This window comes from Eumetopias jubatus, unplaced genomic scaffold, assembly GCF_037043125.1.
Source record: "Eumetopias jubatus isolate StellerSeaLion01/CBP00866 unplaced genomic scaffold, mEumJub1_p1.0 scaffold_12, whole genome shotgun sequence".
Classification (NCBI taxonomy): Eukaryota; Metazoa; Chordata; class Mammalia; order Carnivora; family Otariidae; genus Eumetopias; species Eumetopias jubatus.
This window is the reverse complement of record NW_028274818.1, coordinates 111,647,496-111,655,088: the sequence shown is the minus strand read 5'-3', so window position 1 is coordinate 111,655,088 and position 7,593 is coordinate 111,647,496.

The window sequence follows — 7,593 nt, the reverse complement described above, 5'->3', positions numbered from 1 at the left end:
AACTTGCAAAATATAGTGATAAAGAAAAAAAGTCCTAAAAGCAGCAAGACATTTCCCTACCTTGCAAGGAAAACCCATAATCTACTGGCAGATCTCTCAACAGAAACCCGACAAGCCAGAGGGAGTGACATGATATATTCAACCTGCTGCCTGGGAAAAATATGCAGCCAGGAATACTCTATCCAGCAAGGCTATCATTCAGAACAGAAGAAGAAATAAAGAGTCTCCCAGACAAACAAAAACTGAAGCAGTTCGTGACCACTAAACCAGCCCTGCAAAAAAATATTAAAAGGGACACTTTGAGTGGGAAGGAAAGACCAAAAGTGACAAAGACTAGAAAGGAACAGAGAAAATCTCCAAAAACAATGACAAAACAAGTAATAAAATGGCACTAAATGTATATCAATCAATAATTACTCTAAATGTAAATGGTTAAATGCTCCAATCAAAAGACATAGGGTGTCAGAATGGATAAAAAACAAGACCCACCTATATGCTGCCTGTAAGACTCATTTTAGACCTAAAGACATATGCAGATTTAAAAAAAAATACTGATTCAAAGGGATAGATGCACCCTGTTTATAGCAGCATTATCAACAATAGCCAAATTATGGAAAGAGCCCAAATGTACATCAACTGATGGATAGATAAAGAAGATATATAGAGAGATATATAGATGATAAATAGATAAATAGATAGATAGATGATAGATATATTTATATAATGGGATATTACACAGCCACCAGAAAGAATGAAATCTGGCCATTTGCAACAATGTGGATAGAACCAGAGAGCATTATGCTAAGCAAAATATGTCAGGCAGTAAAGACAAATACTATATGATTTCATATGTGGAATTTAAGAAACAAAACAGATGAACCTATGGGGAAAAAAAGAGAGAGAGAGAGGCAAACCAGGAAACAGACTCCTCTATAAGGAACAAACCGAGGGTTCCTGGAGCAGAAGTGGGCAGGGGGATGGGTAAAATGGGTGATGGTTATGGAGGGTACTTGTAGTGATGAGCTCTGGGTGTTGTATGAAAGTGATGAATCACTGTATGTTAACCAATGGAAATTCAAATAAAAACTCAAAACACAAAAGAAACAAAACAAACAAAAAAAATGTCCTTCCCCTTTGTTCTTTTTCAAGATTGTTTTGGCTATTCTGGCTCCCTTGCATTTCCATGTGAGTTTAGGATTAGCTTGCCGATTTCTGCAAAATAGTTGTCTGGGATTTTCTTAGGGATTATGCTCCATCTATAGATCAATTTGGGGAATATTGCCACTATAACAATATTAAATCTGTCTGCGAGTATGGAATGTCTTTCCGTTCATTTAGGTCTTCTATAAACACTGTCAGCAATGTTTTGTAGTTTTTGGTGTACAAGTCTTGCACTTATTTTGTTAAATTTATTCCCAAGTGTTTTGTTCTTGATGGTATTCTCATGACATTCTTAATTTCATTTTTGAAGCGTTCATTGCTAGTGTTTAGAAATACTATCGATTTTTGTATGTTGATCCTTTATCCTGCAACTTTGATGTACTTAGTAGCTTTGTAGTAAATTCTACGGTTTTCTATATATAATGACCTTGTATTTAGAAATTTCAAGTTTTTAAACACTTTTAACTTTTATGGCTATTGCAAAATTTTAAAATTAGATTTAAATTTATGTACCTATGATGCAAAGAAGTTTGATAGGTGATCAAGAAAAGACTTTCCAGAATAAAGAAATATTATATTGGGATAAGTTTTCACGAAGAACTATGGAAATACAGGTTTAGGAAGAAAAGGAAGGATGCAAAATTTTGTATTAAAGAAAAGCTTGTTCATGTAGTTATAAAAATTGATGAAGGATATCAAATTGCCTGGTATTTAGGTTCACACTGGCTACATTTAGAAGGGTTATGTAGCAGTTTTATTTTAAAACTCTCAATTTACTATCGAACAATTTGCATATTTTGCAACTATTTAAATCATCAAAATTTTTAGGTATGGTCTATCTAAAAATGAGGGAAAAGGTACAGTCACATGTTTCCAGAATTCTTTTAGGGAGTATACGAGCAAAATAATTTAAACCCTTGTATTAACGTGTACCTTCCTAACAGGTGTTTCTCTTTGGGATGGCTGTTACCTTTCTCCGAGTGGGGGAAATTCCCAAATGGCCCCTAACTTAAAGGCCTCACCCAGTGATCCCACAACAGTCCTCATCACTAACTAATTTTGACTGAGGTCAGTACTTCACGTAGAATTAAGTCACTGCCATCCCTCAACAAGTCACTTAGGTAGGCGTAAGTGCTCAGGGCACCCTAGGTATAGTTTTCTAAAGGCAAGTCTATTGAAGAGTATAAAGTGTCATCTATAGCATTTTAGTCATTTTAAAGAAGTTTTGGAGCAAGGTCAGGCATGTTCACTTTGATCCTCCCTTTTTAGCCCCACAATCATAAATGGTATCAGCACAGTTGCTCTTTATCCTGAGGAGTCAGGAATGTAACATGGGCAGTACTGCTGCGCGCACACACACAGACACACGCACACACACACCTGGAGACTTTTACCATCGGCGGCAACCGTCTTAGAATACATGAGTAACAGAGCCTGGCTTCCAGGAGAGTTGGGAGAATCAGCCCTGGTGCTCGCACGTGCACTGTGTCCAGGGTGCTCCCTCCAGCCGCGCCCGCTCTCGCGGCCCACCGCTCTTTCCCAGCCCCTCCGGCGGCCTTGGTCCGCGGTGGGGAGAAAGACACCGCGCAAGCGCGGGCGCTGACGACGCGCGCGAAGGCCGGGGCTGGGCGTCCGCGCGGAGCGGCCGCTTCACGGGATTCTCTGGGAGCCCTCCGCCCGCGTCCTCCAGGATCCGGAGCTGGCTGACGTCTCCTCACACACCATCTAGAAGGTCAGCGTGGGAAGGCCTGAGGCGGGGCCGCGGAGGGTAAGCCACCCGAGTGGGCGTCACGCGAAGGCCGGCCTGCGGCTCCCCGCCGCGAGAGCGAGGGCTTGGAACGCTCTGTGAGGCCCAGCGTCAGGGCGCGCGCGCGTGCGAGGCGCTGAGAACCTCGGGGCCGGCCTCGGCCCAGCGCTTCGTGGAGGCGCGGCGTCTGAGGGAGCAGGTCGCTGGTGTGCGGCCGCCGGCAGCCAGGCGGGGAACTCTCCAAGGGGCGCCCAAGCGCCCGAGGCCTGGAAGGCACAGGTGGGGCGGCGGCCGGCGGGGAAGGACGCGCGGGTCGCGGGAGCGCCTGGCGGGGCGGGGGGAGGGGCAGGGCCGAGACGGCCGGAGCCCTCCTCCGAGGGTCAGACGTGACACTTTCGTTGAAGGAAGCCATTGCGAGAGGACAGTTTGAGAAGTTGTTCTCCCAGCCCCCGTTGTATATTTACGGAACCTAACCTTCGAGCTCCGCGCCCCCTACGCCCTTCACTCCATTTACTGGCTGACGCTGCCCCCCCACCCCTTTGATCGTGCGCTTGGCACCTTCCTGTCCGCCCTTCTTGCTGCCTCGTGCGCGCTGTTTACTTGGCTTCGGAAAATGGCTGAGGTTTTGCGCCCCTACAGCTTCGTGAAAGTTCGGAGTCTTTACAAAATGTCGGCAACCAATAGCGATTGTGTTGGGAACGGAGAGCGCACGGATTTTGCTCTTTCGAATACGTTTGTTCATGTTCGTGAGGGATCCAGCACCGCAGAGGCTCTCTCCGACCTCCTTTCTATGTCTGGAAAAAGTTTCTCTTGGAACGTGCACTGTTCCGGGACGCGGCCTTATTGCGTTACGGTGGGGTTGGCCCATTTTCCCACGAACTGAGGAATCGTTTTACTCCTTCACTTAGGGATCCTCGAAATTTACTTTATTGCCTTGTAATTTAGTGGATTTGCGTTCAAGATTGTTGCTGCTTCTGAAATACTGGTTTAAATATTTAAGAGTTCCACAAGTTTTCTTTGAAATGTCCAGAGGAAAAACCAAGAAAAAGGAATGTAAGAATGTCCCCGGTTAGGAAGGGAGCTGTTCTTTTTATTGCTCTCCTTTTTGCAATAACAGACCCCATTTGGTGACTTTATAGGAAACCGGTTGGAAACAGGAAGGTTTTACGCTGGTTCTTTCTCACCGTGGGCTTTCTGAAACGTCGTTTGTGTAGTTCCCCTGACAAGAATGGGTGGGACGCTGTTGCAGGGGGTTGCATACAGGTATTTGCAGAAGTTCCGTCTTCTTTTTTTGTAAAGGGCCAGGCAGGCAGGCATTAGAGCACCTTTTGTACTAGAGACTACTTGTGATGTTGACCTTAGCTTGATAGTTACTGCTTTAAGGTTTATGGGATTGAACTAAGATGTCAGGTGTTTGATTCAGAATTTTACCTTTGCTCCTGAGATTTACTTTTAAACCTTACACGTATGCACATCCACTCATAGTTGTGTCTGAAACAAACAGGTTTTACTTCTTTTATTAGAACGTGTCAAAAAATAAATGCGCTCTTTGTATCTGGAACCAGAATTTGGGTTCGGATTTAAGAGGATTATACTGGTGTGGGTACTGTTTTATTTAATACTATAGATTGACCTTCCAAAACTTCCTGTTCTCAACTTTAAAAATGAAAGGATGTGAGGGGCGCCTGAGTGGCACAGTTGGTTAAGCTGCTGACTCTTGGTTTCCGCTCAGGTCCTGAGATAGAGCCCAGCCTCCCGCTCCATGCCCAGCTGGAGTCAGCTTAGGACTCTGTCTCCCTCTCCCTGTGCCCCTCCCCACCTTCAATAAATAAAATCAATCTTTATTTTTTTCTTTCTTAAAGACTTTACTTGAGAGAAAGAGAGAGAGAGGGCAGAAGTTGGGAGAGAGGGGAGAGGGAGAAGCAAGCTCCCCGCTGAGCAGAGAGCCTGATGCTTGTCCATCCCAGGACCCCAGGATCATGACCTGAGCTGAAGGCAGACGCTCAACTGACTGAGCGACTCAGGTGCCTCTTGATCTTTAAAAGAAATTTTAAAAACAAAAATTAAGATATGTGGAATCATGTAATAAGGGTTTTTGTCTTTTCAAGCCACTTGATAAGGTCTTAACTGTAATTAGGGATATGACAGGTATTATTCATATTTTTTGTTTTGTTTTTTAAAGTACTATTTTGCAGTTCTTACCCTGTGAAGTGCATTTTCTCAGTGACTGCTGAGAATATATCAAATCCTGGAATAAATCCCAAATTAATAATACAGAAATTTAGTACAGACTTTTACTTTCTGTGCAGAAATTCCCAACTACATTTCACCTCATTTCCAGGTGTTTTTCTCCTGCTAAACTTTTTCTGTCTCCCAAGATGGAGATGCCAGCAAGAAATGCTATTCAGCAACTGACCCATGGAATTACACCACGATCACCACTTCCCAGCACTGCCCCCACACACTTTTCTTTTCAGTAGGTAGCCCATTTCCTCCAGTGACACATTATTTCAGGAAATCTTTCAGCACACTATGTAACATAAGCTTTGAAATATGGGTATATACAAGATCAGGTGTTGAACACCTTTTCACGTGCCATTTAAAGATCCTCTTTTGTGAAGTACCGTCATGTTTTTTTCTCATTAACAGGAATAAGAGGTTATGCCTTTTTAATCTTGCTAGAGTTATTTTAATGGAGTTTTGGGAGGGAATAGGGCTAACTGTATGTGAATAACCTGCCACCTTTAAGTAGAATTGGGTAACTTTAAAGCTTCGTCCAGATAATTTTTTCTCATTTCTGTCCTCTCCAATGATTCAGCCTCATTTTTTTTAAGATTTGTTTATTTATTTGAGAGAGAGTGTGGGCATGAGCAGGAGGGGCAGAGGGAGAGGGAGAGATAATCCAAAGCAGACTCCTTGCTCAGCACAGAGCTTCACTCAGGGCTTAATTTCACGACCCTGAGATCAAGACCTGAGCTGAAATCAAGCGTCGGATGGTTAAGTGAGAGAGCCACCCAGGCACCCTTCAGTCCCAACTCGGGGCTCGATCCCAGGACCCCCGGGACCATGACCTGAACCAAAGGCAGACGCTTAACGACCGAGCCAGCCAGGCACCTCAGTGTCCTCCTCTCTTTGAATTCTAGCATATTTCAGAGCTGCTGTTGTCCTTCGGTCTTCAGTCATTTGAGTGGTGGGTAAACAGGCCCAGAGGGTGAAGGAACTTTCTATTGTTGTAAAGCACGTGGCAGAGCAGAGCTCCTCAGACCCTGCAGTGCCACACTCCATCGCTCTGGAGCATGTGTGTCTCATCTCGCTTGGAGCTCAGGAGTCCCCCCGGGGCACAGGCTCTTGTTAGTAGGGACTCAGCCTCTAGCTGCAGCAAGCTCCCCAACACTGGACAGTGGTGAACAGCACAGGCCCTGACTCTCTCTGTGGGTTGGACACAGTTGGTGGTGGTCGGGTGGCTGAAAGGCTGGAGGGTCCCTTCAGCCGGAAGGACCAGGTCAGGCCCCGTGGCACAACGGCCTGGCGGGTCTGTGCGGGGGACGTCACAGGTCTGTGCCAGTAGAGGTCCCAGGCCAGCAGGCCACAGTGGTCTGTGTTTGTTTCAGTGTTGGGTGGATGTCCCTCTCGCTGGGGAGAGAAGTCTGAGGAGGACACGTCTGCTTTCTGGTTCCCTCTCTCCAGTGAGAGACCTCGTCCCAGAGGAGAGGCCGCCATGCTGCATCTGTGCCCCAGGTGGGCGTAGGACAAGTGTGAAAGCTCTCAAGGAGGTAACTCGGTGTTGTGTTCAGCAGGTCTGAACTGTGGGTTGGCTGGCCCTTCAGAGAGCCCTCCTGAGGTCACACGGCGAGCCTGCTGTCTGCCGACTCTCCAGGCACTTGGATTCCGTGTAATTAGGACGCTCCATGCCATGCAATCTCTTTTCTTGTCTTGCCCAGCCTTGGTTACTTGATGTGGCATCATGGAGAAGTCTGGGTCTTTTAAGTATAACTCAGTGAACAAATGCAGAGGGTTTCTGTGGACGCTGAGTTTCAGGAGCCAGGGGCGATGTCAGTGTTGGCACCTCGGTGCCTGCCGCCCCACATGGCCTGTGGGGCCTTGAAGCCATGGCCAGGATTCAGAGACCCCCACACTTCTCAGTATCGTAAGAGATAATAGCAGTGATTTGTTCTCCCGTGTTTACAAACGAGGTTATGCCGTAACTGTGTGTGCGCATAGCATGGCGGGGGGGTGTGTGGAAGACAGGCCCCAGCTGGACCTCTGCCCACAAGGGAGGTGCACGAGGCATTCCCAAGTCTAGTTGTAGCCAAGTCCTCGTCACGTACCTGTGGTTTGACCTTGCACGAGATTCTCCTCCTTTCCTGGCTTTGTGGGCTTATCTGGTCAGTGAGAAGGGCGCACATGGTGTTCTGTCAGGATTGCATCACATCCATCATGCCTGACTTCCCAAACATTGTTAACAAATGCAAAAGCCGTAGATGTGAACAGCGTACCTTCACTACTTACAGCCGTGTGAAACCGTACGTACAGATACGTATGCGGAGCTAGATAATTATGTAGAACTTGATGATTTTGTGGGCCATGCAAGAAGGGAAAGGTCTACCTGTAGGATTACTTCCTCTATGATGACGATTTCGAGAGGAGAGTGTTAGCGTAGGAACATGAGAGGACTGTGTATTGGT